The 17518-nt window shown below is 40.8% G+C and overlaps 1 protein-coding gene across 40 annotated transcripts in view; it reads left to right on the forward strand.

The window, feature by feature from the left end:
• Window positions 1-17518, forward strand: part of LOC115023600 (receptor-type tyrosine-protein phosphatase delta) — a 191153-nt gene that overhangs the window by 18962 nt on the left and 154673 nt on the right. For all 40 annotated transcript variants that reach the window (XM_029454716.1, XM_029454728.1, XM_029454721.1 and 37 more), the window contains exon 3: window positions 6046-6093. The gene's annotated coding sequence lies outside the window, so the exon portion shown is untranslated. The remainder of the gene's footprint in view (window positions 1-6045; window positions 6094-17518) is intronic.

Consider the following 17518-nt stretch of genomic DNA (forward strand, 5'->3'; position numbering starts at 1 on the left):
AATCAAACCGTCAGAAGCATGACACATTGCACCAACGATCACTAACTTTGTTAGGAAGCTTCTGAAAGTCGGAAGTCCTGAGAGAGATGTGAAGGGACATAATCAACCCTCTTGAAATACCCTCGTCTAAGAATGTCTATGCTCAAATTACCATCAAAGTGGAATCCCTCACTTTATCAGCCGTTTACAAAGACGCTGGCACACCAATATTGGTCTACAACTGTCTAGTTGTGCATCTGTAACTTCAGGAACATGTTCTTCAGAGTTCAAATTAACCAACACTTGACAGCTGTATCAAATCTGCACCGCAATCAGTCCACTGAGGAATCTCAATGCAACAAGAATAAGACTCTGCAGCCATGCTAGCTGCTCTGTGAGGCTGTATTTAGCACAGTCATGCTAACATGCTCACAATGACGATGATGGGAACGTCATTAGTTTTGCAGGTATTTGATCATAAACTAAAGTATTGGACAATAACAGTTTGATCTGATAGTGGGGCTACATGAGAAGTCAGAGGAACATTCATTAAGTCTCACCTTGAGGGTGACATGAATGTGTGCACCAGATCTCATCACAAAAAACTTAACAGTTGTTGTTTTTACAAAAAAACTCAAATGCCAACCTCATGGTGGTGCTAGAGGAAAAGTGAGGGAATCACCAAAGTCATCAGGATTCATCATGCCAGGGCAATGAATGTATGTGCAAGACTTCACTGCAATCCCTCCAATAGTTGTGGCTAAACACCATTCCTCCCATTCAGCTTCACTATACAGTATAGCCTCTAAGTCAAACCTTTCCCACAACCTCCTGTCAGCAGAGTCAGCTCACAACATTAGCTAACGAGTGCTAATCCCTGCTGTGACTGTGTGCAAGCACACAATGTCTCAGTCTTTCATCATCGCCGGCCTTCAAAAGCCACCGAAAAACCAATTTAACCAAGAAATATTCCATAGAGTGCAAAGCAGAGGAGCAGGTAGATTGTGGCAGCTGTACTTTTTTTTTCAATAGCCCCTTGGCACTTGAGATGCCCCTGTCACCTCCACTGGCAGATGGTGCAAATGAGCCTTTATGTGCTGCTGTGAGACACTGTGGACAGGCAGCCAATGTGCAGTCACAAGAGATCCATGCTTGCATGAGTAGAAGACTGAAACTAAAGTGTTGCTTTTAGTACTGTCATGGTCAAAACACATCAGCGACTGCTTCAGAGAGGGATAACGTTTGTATTACTAAAGCTTAAATCAGGGGTTTGTCGGCCTTCTTCTTTTGCTGTGACAAATACAGACTGGAGTGACTTGGCTGTTGTATTTTTTAGTTAGCACAGACTTTGGTGCTGTCAAGATTCATAGTGTTGTGTGAATAAGAGATGAGATCTTTGAATTGTTTGTTGGTTCATGATGCACAGCTCTTTGTGCGAAGTGTCGTCCAAGAATGGTCTGTGCTTACAGCAAAACCGTCCTTGTAAAGAACATTATGTTTCCCTGGATATGCATTTGGATCTCATTGTCGTGAGTCTTCTACACACATCCTCGTGTACATAAACAACTCACAGTCCACTGACAGGCCACATCCAATAGTTTTGAGTTCAAGCAGTAGCCGCTGTCACCATGTGACATCATCACCCAGGCTGGCAGTGTCCCAGTGGTGTCCTCCTTTGGAGCCAGAGATATCCTTCACCAGAGCTCATCCTGTGACGCCGCTGTGTCACTCAGGGGCTCAGACAGGCAGTGAGCAAGGACGACAGCCCGGGAATGAGAGCTCAAGATCAGGTAGAAACTATCGACAGGACCCTGGGGGGCAATTATGAGTGCAACCCAAGGGCTTGCTAAAAGAAACCTTGTTTAAGTCTATTGAAAACACAGCTCCGACCCCTGTTAAGGGATAACACTTCTTGCTAGTTAGCTAGTCACAAAAGTACATTTGAAGCTCAACTGGTGACAGATTAATCATATAAAAACCACGGGGGTTGTCAAACGTAAGAGTTTAGCTTAAAAGTAAATTAAACTATTTGGCTTTTCTGTCATTTGTGATGTGATTAACAAGCTGACCTTTGCAAGCATTTTTACTCCTCAGCATTTGTATTTTTAAGCCTAAGAAAATCCAGCAGGAATAAATTCAATAGCTACCGTTGACACTCAGCACATCACTCTCCATAAAATACCTGCAAATGATCAAGGCAGACAGATAATGGTTTGGAAGAGGCCTCGGCTTGCTGCCTTGTGACAGACATTTCCAATTAAAAAGGGTAAATAACTTGAGATTCATCTATTTCACCCTGTCCTGACATTTATCAGCCCATCGTGCTTTAAATCCGTTCACCCCTGACATGGTAATATCGCAGATTTGGATTTCCTAGGCAAAGAAAAATACAGTTCCAATATCCTCACACTCTTATTTAAATCTCCCTGTCTGAATCAGAGCTTTCACGAGGCAACCAGAGTGTGGGAGGACGCTCGCGATAATAGCATCAACATGATAGGAACAGTAGGTGGGACTGAGTTTGCACAACTGTTGGATTTGACTTTCACTGTATATCCACACAGGCAGGCTCTAACACATTAAACTTTTACCACCCACGTCATGTACCAGCTCTGGTTATAACTTCTATCAGCTGCTACTATTGTGTTTTAAATCAATAATCAATAATGCATTTCTGTGAATGGTAAAGTATCTGACACATTACCGTAACAGCAACACACCACTCATACAGCAGCAGTTTTGTTTACAAGCACAACACTCCAAGACTTTTACATTCCCAAGTTTGCCAACATTGCCTGGCCAAACCATGACCTAAATCTGGCACAGCTGGTGGGCCAGAGTAATGCTGCAGGTGTGCTGCAGGTGTGATGAATGTGCTGCCCGTGGCCCACAGCTCGCCCAAATGCTAATAGCTGGAGCTGATTCCGAGCCCAAAACGCCCCATGACTGCATCGACAAAAACCGAGCCAAATGTGGAAGCTCTGGTGTCAGAATACAAACGGTATTCAGCTGCAATCAGCGCAGCCCGGCGGGCTACCTGGGATACTGTAGATTAATTTTTACTTTGCGTTTTTCCATTAACTTCAGCCAACATTAACAGAACATCATGATAATGCAGGACCATCCAAGGGAAGAAAGTCTCCCTTTTTTGTAAATAAACTGACATGACTCATTAATGTGATGAATGACCATGCAATTCCCCGGGACCTCCGCATCAACCCCCCCCCACCACCCCCCATTCAGGCGTCCCTCTTGTGGGCCATTCCGGGTGAAAGCCGAACATTTAAACGTGCGCCTCTAAGTGCTGAGGCAAGCAGGTCCGCCGGCCAAACGGTTGCTTTTTTTCAGCTGTTGAAGCTCCCAAGGACCCATTTCACTGTTAACATCAAATCATTAAATTCACCCCGTACTCAGTCACTTAGAGTTATAGGGAGATAGATAGCAAGACAAAGAGAGGGGGAGTAAAAGAAGAGGAAGGAAAAGGTTGTCGTCAGCTGTAAATGCTAAACAGACCACATTATTAGCTTGGAAACGAACAGAATCAGAACTGATACTTCTCTCTGCTCTTCATTTCATCTTGCCGAGCATGAATGCAAATTATTGCAATTTGTTCATGAAGGAGGGGATCAATAAAATATGATTTGGCTAATGCGTCACTGTCAAAGCGCAGGATTTAAGATTATTCTGCCGTATTAAAAATGTAATTGCATCTCCAGTCGTGTCTGAAAATCTGATAGCGTCACATCTGGAACTACACTACTCACCTTTCTGCAAGATGGCTATACTTTAGTATAGTGCTAATATTTCACACAAGTCCACACAAATCACTTGATACAGAACATCTAAATATGGCAGCCATGTTGAATCATCCCATCGTGCAGAACAAAGTGCCTATGTACTGATTCCTTGCAATTACGCAATTATGTTTATTACTTAGGAACACAGTGATAAACAGAGTCTGCTCATTTAGTGGAATCTATTATCAAAGCACTTTCAAGACACTTACAGCACCGAGGCGTTCAGCACCAGACCGGACTTTGTTTCTATGGGAACCAAAGTGCAACACAAGCCAGTAAAATGAGGATTTTCTGTATTCACAGGAGAAACTGTATGAAGCCAAATGAATAGAAGTCTATAAAAACTAATAAAAGGTGCACAGAGCGAGTGAGGAGGCAGGCTCTGAAAGAAAGAGGAGACCCACTTTGTTTAAAAGAAAGATAGTTGGGGAAAATAGCATCGCATGGCACCGTGCACTCCCGGGGTGTTTTGACTTTCCCACTTTCATTACTTTGAGCTCCGTAATCTTGATGTTCAAGGCAGGTAGAGAGATAGGAGGTGTGAGCTCGTCTCAGCTGGGTACAGTACCAACTTACAGCTGCACAGTGAGCTTGGAATCGCTCAGATACAGAACTCTGCGCTTCTAAATATGAAAGAAATGACTTTATATCACGTTGCCTCCTTTGTATTCAGACCTTGCATCCACTCGCAATCAATTTCTAAATCAATCACCTAAATACACAAAGAGCAAGGATTATTTGCAGAACCTGTCTGTGTTGGGGTGTTTTTTTTCAGATGACTGACTTGATGAAGTCTTGAATAGTGAAGCCTACCCTCAAGGATTATGTGAAATGCACCTGCACTTATTAATACGCGGCATGTGGCCCAGTGTGTGCTGCTAATTAATTAGTAACTCCAGTGAAACATGTGCCCGATTCCCAGTCTGCACACCACTCAGCTCCCCACTGATGTGAGTCATGCAGTAAACCTTCTGTAAAGACAGAAATACATACATCAAGAGTGGGGAAGTGTGTGTGTGTGTGTGTGTGTGTGTGTGTGTGTGTGTGTGTGTGTGTGTGTGTGTTCTGTGAAGTTTGGAGAAGAAGAACGTTGAAGCAGCAGTCAGAGGCCTCCCTCGAAGGGCCGGCTGTGCCCCGTTCACCCGCGTACATGGTGTGAATAGAACAGAAAGCAAATGTGTCCCTCCGTATGGCAGGTCAGACGACACGGCAGCGCAGAGTTTATCACGGGGATAAATCAAAAACAGAATTTCAACACAGTGCCATATGAAGCTTCTGCCCCAAGGGCCTGATTGCGTCGTTCTCTGGTGTTTTAACAATGAGGCTGTACTCGACAGTCCAACTGAGGCAGTCATGTTTAAGTGGCCCTTGAGTTCTGCCTGATTTGTGTAACAAAGTTAAAAGTGCCACAGAGGATTGGTTTGCAATTCTCGGGAGCCAATTCTATTGGAAGCATCAAAAAGGCAAGCACAAAATAAAAAAATAAAACAGTTCTCAACTTGTTGATCGCTCAAATGTGGATCACTGAATTAGGGTGCTGTGAAGCCAATTGACAGGACTGCGTGTTACTTCACTGCATGCAAGAAAGTGACCGTGCATCGCCGGAGACTAATCGCTGCTATCCCTGCAAGAGTGTTGTTACTGCGGTCAAACAGCATCTCCAGCTCAGACAAGCCTGCTGGGTTTAGTCCAATCAGATCGCAGCTCATTTGTTAACAGCCTCTCAGAGCGCAGGTGGTCCCGCCTACTTTATTAAGCTGCACTGGTTGTATTTCAGACTTTGCATTTTGTGCTACTAGTGGTCAAACACTCCACAAGGAGGCCTTTCACTGGTTTCAGGAAGGATTATGTTTTCCTCCACTTTTTCATTTTAGGTAACTTTTGCATTAAATGTCAAATATTAATTAGTAAATGTTGGCAAAAGGACAAAGTTTTAGGGATATAAAATGTGGCCATGATGGACAAATCTTCCTGTAACTTTTGATAGCTTTGGTATTACTTTAGTTTGACTTGTGTTCCAGCGGTGTGAAGTCAGACATGCACCTGTACAAAGTGCAGACGGGATGATCCTCTTAGTGCTTTAGCAATCTGGGACACTATTCCCACTACTTACTTTTGCCAATTTGCAGCTGGGAGCCCCTGAGTCCTTGTCTTCATTAAGGGAGTTCCTCATTGATCAATCACTGTCAGAGGAGCTGCTCTGTAATTGCACTGTGGCCTAATCATGACTGACTGGCGTCCTCCCCCCCCCCCCCTCACTCTGTCACAGGTCTCAGGAGAGAGAATGTTCCGTGACTTTCACACCTTCGACCTCAAGGTAAGGGCTCCCTAAGGATTGTACTCTTCTCTCTGTGGTTTATCTTTAGCGCTGTATAGTTTTATAATTCATAACTCAATTTAGATCATTTATAACTGGTGATTATTGGTGGAGGTGATGAGGACAGGTACGTTAAGCTCATCTTTGATACATGCATTAAAACTACAATAAGGTTCCAGCGGCTGGACTGCAAGTCCTGCTTGAGTTCTTAATATCCATCCATCATGCCACACTTCCATCGTCAACTGATTTACATACGTTTGAGGACCGGCACTCTGTTTGTCACATTCAGTGAATTGGCCCTTACGTCTGTCAAATGCATCACAGTGAATGTAAAACAAACACAAGTCACAACTGCTACAAATTAACAGCCCTCGACGTCTTTACTGAGCGCGTGCAAACAACTTCAGAAATATGCACAGTTGCCTATTTAACAAATTAAATGTTTTGTTATATCACCCTTGTTAAAACTAATGAGTGATGTTCTGCTGCTGTTGTATGCATAAAGTGTATTTGCTAAGTCATCTAATTTCCTAACATCACACACTGTGGACCATTAATATTGAGCACCAATATACTTTCATTCAACAGTTTTCTTTCTCATGAAAATATGCCCATATGCAGATGCACACGTCTAGATGCAAACTCACATATAACGTCTGCACACCATACATGTAGAAGGAGGAGAATGACAGTCAAATATTCCTGCTCAGTTAAAAATGATGGCAAGTTTGCCATTAGCTCCTTAATTTGCGGTGTCACACCAACACACACATCTTTGGAGAACGAATTGGAAAAGATGCAAAATGATGTAAAAAAGATCAAGAGAGATTTTCCGGATTGAAAATTGATATCTCTGCCATGATATTGAACCCACTGGGATGCAAAAGTTTTGAAAACTTGATGGGATTTAGTCAAATGATTTGTGAATATCCCATGTTGCGTCAGTGAAAAGGTTCCACAGCTCAGATTAGTCTCAGTCCTCTTGTGATCCTGCATCAGCACAAAGTTATTCATGCTTACACACAGTGATTGGACTGAATGCCTACTAGACCTGCGTTGTGTTTACGTGAACACGGTGGAATCCTGCTCTCGACATATTAATATTTCCTAAATAAAGATTTCTAAATTGCAGTTAGCAGCCGATGCAGGGTCGTGTGTGCATGTTCATGATCTGTCGTCTCCAACAGAGGGCATGGACACTATTACGAATACCCCCCCTCCAAATATGCTAATGCTTTATCCCGAGCCGTATTTCATGCAAATGTCTTTCATCGTATATTTCCAAGCGTCATTTATATGACAGCTGTAGCACAAGCATCCATAATGTTTTGACTAGGGGAGGAAATTGCAACACGGATCTCAGTCATTGTGAATTCTGCTCAGAATCAGAGCTGAACTCTCCGCCCGGCACAACTCCATTGTTTTATTGCACTTTGAAAACGTGATTAATAGTGCTGGAGAAACACATACACACAGGTGTTGGTCAAGCATTAAATCTTGTTTTTTTACATGTGTAACATCCACCGTTTCGTAACTTCAACAACCAAAGTAAAACTTAAATGATTTTGCTCCCAGTCTATCAGATTGGAGGCACCTTGGCATTTACTAAGCCTGCTATGTCATTGTCTGCAGTGGTGTTCAGGACCATGTACGAGGAGGAAAGTTTTAAATTTAAAATGTAATCAGCACAATCACCACAAGCAATCAGTTCCTCTTCATTTCACCTGATCGAGCCCCCCGCTAAAACGAGCCTGTTAAATAGAGCATCTTATCAGGCCTGGATTAAGTTTTGACTTTGATTAACATCTGCAGTTGGAGTTTAGAATGTCAAAGTTCAAGTTTGGACAAAAAAAGAGCTTTTATATGAATACAAATCATTTCACAATCAATGTGGCGAAAGGTTTTGATCAAACACAACATCTCAAAACTTGACAAAGTTAAAGGAACAGTTTGACATTTTACAAAATACACGTATTCCCTTTCTGTTGAGAATTAGATGAGAAGATCGAGACCCATCACATACAGTAACCTGGAGGCAGCAGTCGTTAGCTTAGCTCAGCATACAGACTAGAAACAGGGGGAAACTGCTAGCCTGGCGTACGTGCACCTTTAAAGCTCACTGATCTAATTAGTGAGCTTTAATTGTGCACGTAGGAAGACGTTGTTACCGCCTGACGGAGCCACGCTAGCTGTTTCCCCCATCATGCTTCATGCTGAGCCAGGCTTACTGCTAGCTGCTAACTCAAGCTACATCTGCGCATACAGACATGACAGAGGTTTTCAATCAGGAGAGCAAACAAACACATTTCCCTGGATGTTGAACTATTCCTTTAAAATCCATAAATACATTATGATTCATTTGTTCTGATTAAACTGTGAAGGAAGGAAATTAAAACAATTGCTGTTTGGATCAGTCGTAGGGAGCACACTGACGTAACCCAACAAATGGCTTCAAGAGACCGACAGACTGCACAGACTGCACAGGTGTGCAGGTGTGCAGGTGCTCGCACCACCTGCACGCACACCTGCACACTACAGAGAGAAGAGGAACAAGTGATACAGAATCACACACAACACAGCATTTGTAGTGAAGAAGGTTTTTTTGCAGCATCAGTATCAAACCTACCATGAAATTAATTCTCCGTTTACCACAGACGGAATTAAATTTGTAAACAGTTTGTAATGTGAGAGCATAAACTAATTCACGTTGTTTGTCCATGCTGCTTCAATGGGACATGAATTTAATCGTATAGTTTCTATTGGCTGCAGGAGTTCTGCCTTTTTTTTTTTTTTTTGATAACATTGTTCAATGAATGAATCATGAAGTGCAAAATATTGTTTTCCTATTGTTGTGGGTAATTATCTTTAGATCACCAGTGCGGATACAGCATGGCACTTAAAGAAAAGACTTGATGAGTCCATGATGTGCACAAATTAAAACGTATCAAAGTCATTTATTTGCCGTTATTTACGATGCAGCGCTGACTGACCAACTATAAACAGTCTATGAATGTTAACGTCACTACAGCCGGGTTCATGTGGGGAAAACAGAGCAGACAGAGGCCACATTCAGACACAATACACTGTCGGCCTGTTCACAGAGGCGTGCAGAGGTGAGACACATCTGTGTCCGCACGCCCCTCCAATCAGCTTCTGTATGGAGGAAATAGGTCAGCCGTGAATACCTGGTTCCTTCCATCTCAAAAAATCCTTTAACACACTTAATTAATTATAGTGCAACTATACAGACTCATTGTGTGAAATACAAATGGTGACTTATAATATATATATATATATATGGCTGTATAATGTATATGTTGAGGAAGACGAATATCATTTCCCATGAATTGTACATTACAGAAGATGCTTCATTAGGAGCTGTAGAGGCAATAATGCCAACTTGGCCTTCATTTAGACTCTGAATCATTCAGATTGCCCCACTGTGATTGCTTAATTAAATGCCCGGCTGTGTAATGACTTTGCTTGAAAGAGAATTAAATGTCTAAATGCTGCAGAATCCGCGTTGAGCTGAAGAGAAATCGATGGGACATAGTGCTGGAACTCAAGGTGTTTTCCGACTTGTTTAGGGTGAGCGCTTTGTATTGATGCCGTCCCTCAGTCAGTGAGTGAAAAGCTCATTCCTCTTGGTCCAAAGCATTGATTGGTGGCGTACGCACAGTCTGCTTACTTTGTGCTTTCTGCAGAGGTGTAGGACGGTAGTTTACGATGCCTTACTGCATTCATATTTAAAAAGGTTGGACCACTAACAACATCCTCTCTGGTAAACAAGCAACTATTACACATCCAGAACTGAAGTTCTCCTTTTATTCCATTTACAGAGCCGTTCTGAGGGCACTCTGGTTTCACGGCTCTATGGATGCAAAGTCTGAATACTTCCTTACAGACTGCACACTCTTATTAACTCACTGCTCATCCTCTGGATGTGTGTGTGGGACAAACGTTCAATGTGTTTTCAATGTGGATACGTTTTTGTTGACCATTAAATGGCAGCAAAACATTTTCCCGTCCAGTCTACCAGCATGTCTTCAGAGTGTTTTACCCTGAAGGCAAACGTTAAAATCCAACCCACATGGAAATAGTTCTTGAAAGGAGTGCAGCCAACTAATCTCACAAACATTTGATTGAACCAAAGACCTTTAGAAACCGCCAAAGCTGGGAAGGGCGCACAACTCCTAAAATGACAACCGATTATCAAACTGCCTCTGGCTCGAGACACTGTAATCCCCCAGATGTTGCAGTCTATGAAATATGAGAGTCTGAATTAGATCTCTCAAACAATGTCAGCGTGTCTGCATTCGTAAACCCTCAGCATTTAAGTCACAAAATTAAGTTGACCCCGTCAGAAAGCTTAAGGACATGTAACAAAGCCCCCGGCAGCCTTATTACTTCATCTGCTTTGGTCTCATCTCCTCTGTGTAATAAGTTCCCACTCTAGCAAGACCACTGGGGCTAATAAGGGTTTTATCTGCTTTTGATATTAGATATTAGCACCTCATCAAAGTTAAGCCAGCGGTAGGCCGGCGTCCTCCCTCCAAATTTACATTAGCCTAACAATGTCACAAAAAGAAATCTTATCACATTCAAATTAAGGGCGAGTTGAATAGCCAGAAGGACACCGCTACCCATCACTCAAGGAACATGTAATTTGGTTCTGCTGCAAAGAATACAAGCAAATCACTGAGATCATGCAATATCGCTAATACTTCCTCATAATCCTGAGTCAAAACAGAGCACATTGGTAGCGTATGAATGATGAACGTTTAGCTGCTGGGTATGAAAATAGGTCTGAGTGACACAATCAGCATTTGCTGTTTTGAAAGCTCTATAAATAGCAGCTGCAGTCAGCCAGTGTGTGAGCTTCACCTTGGGGAAACACATGGTAGCATGTGTTGTTTTGTTGTTTCCATCAGACGCTCTTGCGCAGGTTGTAACCCTGTGGTTAGTAGAAGTCATCTACAAACTTGAATTAAATGCACATCAAAACTAAACATGAATAGTGTTTTTGCAATAAGCTATTAGAAGTAGAACTAAAAAAGAACACATTTGTTGTTTTAAGCGTCTTCCTTATTTTAGAAGTCTTCTTCTTCTTCTTGGGAAAATTCTCCAGGTAAATCATGTATCTAGAGCGAAGAGTGCAAAGGTTTCAGACTTCTTATCATCCCTTGTGGCATCCTTTGTCAGGTTGTATGAAAAAAAAAAGAAAGAAATATTAACTGGAAAATATAGCTCGGAGAGATAGAAAATAAATTACTTCAGTGTGGCAGGGAAAAGAAGATTGTGATATTTATCAAGTCAAGATGGAAATGCCTGCTAAGTCTGTGCCCCTTCCTTGAAAAGTTAAAGAGAAATCAAATGCCTTGGAGTACACAGCGATTGTGATGTAAAGGTGCGTGTGTGTGTGTGTGTGTGTGTGTGTGTGTGTGTGTGTGTGTGTGTGTGCGCACGTTTACTTGTTTCCCCAGTAATTTATTGTTGAAATGTTATTGCTCCATATAAGCTATTTGTGGTGCGATATGTGGCAACAGATACACGTCTGCACATGACTGTAATGTTTATGCATGGACACGGCTCTATGCTTTACATTACATTAATTCTCACACTGCACAATTAGCCTAGCGCTGCTCTCCTCCGAACACTTAACAGACTTTCTGTGAAACAGCTTGACTGGCAAAATCTATAATTGTACAGATAAGTGAACATGTTAGCGAGATAAAGGTTAAACTATCAGGGATATGTTCTCCATCCATCTAAAGCCAATTTTACACATTCAGCTCAAGCAATAGTGGGTGGGGAGGGAAATAAAAACTGGCAAGTCAATATTGATTGATCTGGAGCCTTAGCAATTACCTCCATGTGCAGAAGACCATGTTAAGGTCAGTATTATCTTAGCTCATTTTATGGGTCAGCGCTCTGGCTTTAGCTGAAATAAATTAACAGAGTAAACACTTTAGTTCACCTTGATGAAATTTACAGCAAGTGTAAAAGCTTTGCACAGGTGGAAGGTGCAGCGCCGGAGAGCGACCTTTCATATTTTGCTCTGCCTTCGTGAACTCGGGCGGTCAAATGCATTCTATAAATAACAACCAAAGTGGAAGAGTTCAATAATAAACTGTACATATGTTAAGAGCCTATTCAAATAATGCATTTCTCACTAAGCCCATTTTGTGTTTCCTGGTAAATGATGACACAACTGTTTTAAATGGCGTCATGAATCAGACAAATAGCCACATTATGAAGTTATTTACTGGTGAAATGATAAAAAAAATAAAATCTTTAAAAGTGCAATTAATACTTTTCTGCTTCCAGAAGCTGTCATAATAATAATAATAATAATAATAGAAATAATAATAATAATAATAATAGAAATAATAATAACAATAATAATAATAGAAATAACAATAATAATAATAATAATAATAGAAATAATAATAATAATAATAATAATAATAATAATAATAATAATAATAATAGCAGAGTCCTCAACTTTGCATGTTGTTTCTTGACAACTGTGTGTTTCACCGGGGGGGGGGGGGGGGGGCTGTATCGTCCCTGTATCGACATTCTTCTGAGGCCTTCGGCCGACTCGCAAACAGCTCTGTTATGATCTTAAGCCCAAAATAAATTCAATTTCCAATGCAGTGATCTCCTTAATGAAAAGTCAATGTCCCTCAGTCATTGGCGAGCTCCCAGGGGGACAGTAAGAAAGATGAATTTATCAGCAGGCCGGAGACGGCGCCCGAGGGGACGCCACCCTTATGATCAAACAGAATGCTCCAAAGTGTGTCCAACCGGTCCTCCATTATTACCCTGCTTGTGCTCTTAATGTGAGCCGACGGGAGGAGGGATGACAGTATTGATCTACCGAAAGTGCTATTTATATTCTCACAAATCCTCTCACCAGTGATTACAGAAGCACTCCACTATCGTGCCTGTGCTCCATTTGTTAAGTGTACAGGGGGACAGTTTGTTTGCCTCGTATGCAACGTTATCTTCGCGCGTGTATTCCTCCACAGGGATGTAACTGTCAAAACGTGCCCCCGCCTCATCTCAAGTGTCAAGTTAACGCCTTTTTCTCAACTAATATTTAAACCCATTTTTACTCAGCTTGTAGCTCGTGGATTTTTGTTTAATTTCAGGGGGAATTGTGCATTGTTGGGCTGCATCCAGTTCAGAGGTTTTTGATTATTAATAACACCGTGTCTCGTCAGCAGCGAACCCTGTGATAAGGGAGGACATGAGGTTGTTGTCACGGCATATGGTTAACAGTACTATAGATAAGCTTTAATCCCCACTAGGCTCGATGTAATGCATAGCTCAAGTGATGGAGTGCAGAACATACACATGTGGAAACATCAGAAATAGCAGTGTGCCCAAATTACACACGCCAGAGAAAAGAACATGGAATAGGTTGCTTACAACGCAGATGTAATTCATGATCATCACATTTCGTTCTTCCATAAGTGCAGCTCTTGTGTTGCTTTCAACTCACATGATGACCCCCAGCAGGAAACCATGTGGAGTTTAACATGCATGAACATCGTTCTACCCGTGGCTACGCACTCATAAATAGAGCACTGAAAGATGGATAATTATCAGCCTCATATGTTTAACCGTGGACCTCCACTCAGCAGAGAGGCTGGAAGCATGATGACCATTAAAAACAGATATTATGTCTCAGAGAGGAGTTTTAAACTATCGGTGTTTAGAGGCCAACATGTACATCTTTACACTTTACTAGTTTTATTTAAAGAGGCAACTGCATAATTAATCTGCAATATGTTTCTGCACTTGGCTGATTAGCTGTGTTTTTAAATGTTAAAGGTTATTCAAAGTATCCAATTATAGAATCACATCAATTTATATGAAATTTATTATAGTTATTAGTGCACTAAAGATGGATGTATTGTAGCGTTTTTTTTTTTTTTTCTGCCACTATTTGGTTTACAAATGATTTGACATTTTCACATAAATGTGTCATTTCAAAGTTTATAGAAGTAAACATAGTACTCTAACACTATATGTGTTTATGGTTTTGATAAATAAATGTTGTATTATATCATGTAGGATGTTTGGCATGACACACAAATAAAAACTAATAAGCTAACTCACTAAAAAGTTACAATATATTGTTGCGACGATGCTAAACATCAGTTGCAATATTCTGTCACCTATAAGTTTGCATACCTACATGTATAATAATAATAATAATAATAATAATAATAATAATAATGCTGATAATAATAGTAGTACAAATAATAATACTAATAATAAGTTTAGTAGTAGTAATAGTAATAATAATAATAATAATAATAATAATAATAATAATAATAATAATAATAATAATAATGATGGTAATAATAATAATAATAATAATAATAATACAAATAATATTAATGTTGGTAATATAATAATAATAATAATGCTGGTAATAATAAATAATAATAATAATGATGGTAATAATAATAATAATGCTGGTAATAATAATAATGCTGGTAATAATAATAATAATAATAATAATAATAATAATAATAATACTGACAATAATAATAGTCGTAATACTAATAATAATAATACTAATAATAATAATAATAAAGTATGCAGTTGGGGAAATAAAAAGTACTAGTTCTCTGTGTCTAAAAGTAAATGTGCATCTAAAACTGTCAAAAAAAGAACATCTGGGAAGAAACAGTCACAGAAGGTGCATGTTGGTCATAAAACCTTTACAGATTGCTGTAGATGAAGCTGGCACAAGTGTACTAACATCTGCAATCATAAACTGTAGATAACGTGAATATTAAGAGTATCTTTACGTCCCTTGAGAAAGCATGGAGGTCTAAAGCATTGGATCCTCCACAGATACAGGATCTCTGTTCATCCCCCTGAGTCTCTTTCTCTTATGTTGCTGTACTGCCCATAAACAGACATTGAGTGATTAGCGCTGCTCTGCCATTGACATCATTTGCATTTTAATAGACCATAATTACAACTCGGGGAAAATAAATTGCAGTTTGAAAAATGTTTGAATTGCTCCAACTCTCCGGCTCTCCCTGCGAGATAGCAGCGAGCGTATGCAGGAGCCGCCTGGATGGTTCAAATCAGGTTTGGAAACATACAGAGGAGCAGGATTTCAAACTGAGAAGAGCAGAAGAGGACAACGTGGGCTGCGTAATGTCCTTTATAGCATCAATCAACGTTTTTGATACTGAACATTTTCTATAATTGAGGTTTGAAACTCTGCAAAGTGGGTTTCAGTATGTTTGACAAAGACACACAACGTGAGCGAGAGAGAAACAGAGAACGCTTGTTTGGTGCTTCACGGTACAAAGAGCTGTTGATGGACTCACATCGACTATTCCTGGGATCAAATGTGTGACCTTTCAGCTACGGAGCGTGTCTGTAATCACGAGGCCTCCTCTACATTTCTGCTCTCTCATTACTGGCTGTGATAATTGCAGTTTGTCCATTTAATATCCCCCAGTCTGTCTTATCGCTGCACCTCACCTGCTGAGATGTGACACCTTCCCAGGATTTGCCGAGTGATGTCTAACACTGACAGCTAAAGCCCAGGTGACCCTGTAAGCAAGAGTGACAACACAATAATACTCCCTGCACCTAATCTTTCATTGGTGGATTATCAGATTAGAGGCCCCAGTTGTTTATGGGCTCGGTGACTATCGAAAAAGTTGATCTGTCAAGTTTATCTTACACTTGTCGTATCGAGGCGGTGTCGGACCATACAGTTGGCTGCGGATGGAAGATAAGGCCGACATAGTTGAATGGAACCGCCGGGAAAATGAGAAACAAGGCTTTTCTTTTTACTCCAACGATACACTTTATCTAGTTTAAGACACGGACTCTACCAAAAGCATAACGGCTCTTTTGGATTCACTTGATTTCATTGACCTCTTTGGTGTTACAGAGCTGCCCTTTAAAAAAAAAGAAGAAGGAGATATCAGAAATGATCAGGCAGTTTTAGGTTAGTGGAGAATCACACGTTTCAAAGGGGACATAATCCACCCTCTATCACGCTGCCCCTTTGTGGCGTTTCAAAGAGGCGCTATAGGTTTCCTATCGCTGTTGTTTTGACCAAGTAACAGGATAGAAGGAGTCCGTTATTGAACCTCTGGATGTGGTCCAACTGGTTTCTTTGCTTTACAGAGCAGCGACTCTGAAGGTCGCGGCCTCTTCAAACGTGACGTCAGAAAATATCTGTGAACTCCAGTCAGTGATCAGATCTCTATCTTTATTAATCTGGATTTATCGGATTTTTGCAAACCAAGGTGTAAATGTTTCCACATCGCCTCAAGTTTAATTTCCAATTACTGGAGTGAGATTCTTTATATGAGCAGAATGATAAACAAGCATAACAACATTAATGATGGAACATTATTCACACTAGTTCTGACTAAACACAGATATTAGTCTTCAGTCCATGCACGTGTTCATGTTCATTTTGCATGAACACCTTCCCAATAAATGTTCTGTAGCTGCAATCTCAACCTTAAACATTTGTCTGATTGGGAGTTGAAATCAAATTTGTCGTGTCGTCAGGTGTCAAATACCTTTACATGTATAACATTCAGCCTTAGCTGTACTTTCTGTTTGGTGCTAATCAGTCGGGGGACAAAGTGCTCAGATATTTTACATAAAAGGAGAAATATTCCTGCATTCAAAATTGTACTTAGTCTCAGCATCGATATGCATTTAAAGTACAAAAAAGTAAAAGTACTCATTCAGCACAAAGCTGTGTGTTGAGCCTCAGAGCCATCAGCATGGCTGGAGACTCGTCTTCTTGTTATTAGCATGCAGGTCTGAAGACCATTGATAATGCCAACAGTAGAAGCAGTGATGCATGTTTTCTCGCTTTTAGCAGAAAGAAAACAGTCGAATTTACGGGACATTTTGAGGCTTACTGCAGCAGAATCCTCTGTCAGCTAACCTCTGCCAATTATATTCCACATTGACTGTATTTAGTGGATCACATTCATCAAACAGTGGCTTAACTGTTTGGGGATGCATGTCATCACAGTTGTGATTCATCTAAAGCCCCTCTGAGTGTCGGGGCACTGGATGGTGCCAAACTGCCTCTGAATTTAAATGCACAAGCACTGGCCTTACACTGTATTTTAGAATAGTAGCAGCAGAACACCCTCTTTAAGGCATAATAATAATTCCCTTATGCCCCATTCCCATCTTATTTATGGCACAGCTGACTGGTTTGTCACTTCCAGCCAGACTGATTATTCACCTGGCGAGCGTATTATTCTAGTAAATACCACAGCTATAAAAAATTGTCATATTTCATTCCAGGGGTTTGATGAGAATGCACTGAATCCCATTTTGCAAAAATATTGGGTACTCTGCAGCAAGAATATGGCTTCCCTGATTACATTATGCCTCG

This window comes from Cottoperca gobio, chromosome 18 (assembly GCF_900634415.1).
Source record: "Cottoperca gobio chromosome 18, fCotGob3.1, whole genome shotgun sequence".
Lineage (NCBI taxonomy): Eukaryota > Metazoa > Chordata > Actinopteri > Perciformes > Bovichtidae > Cottoperca > Cottoperca gobio.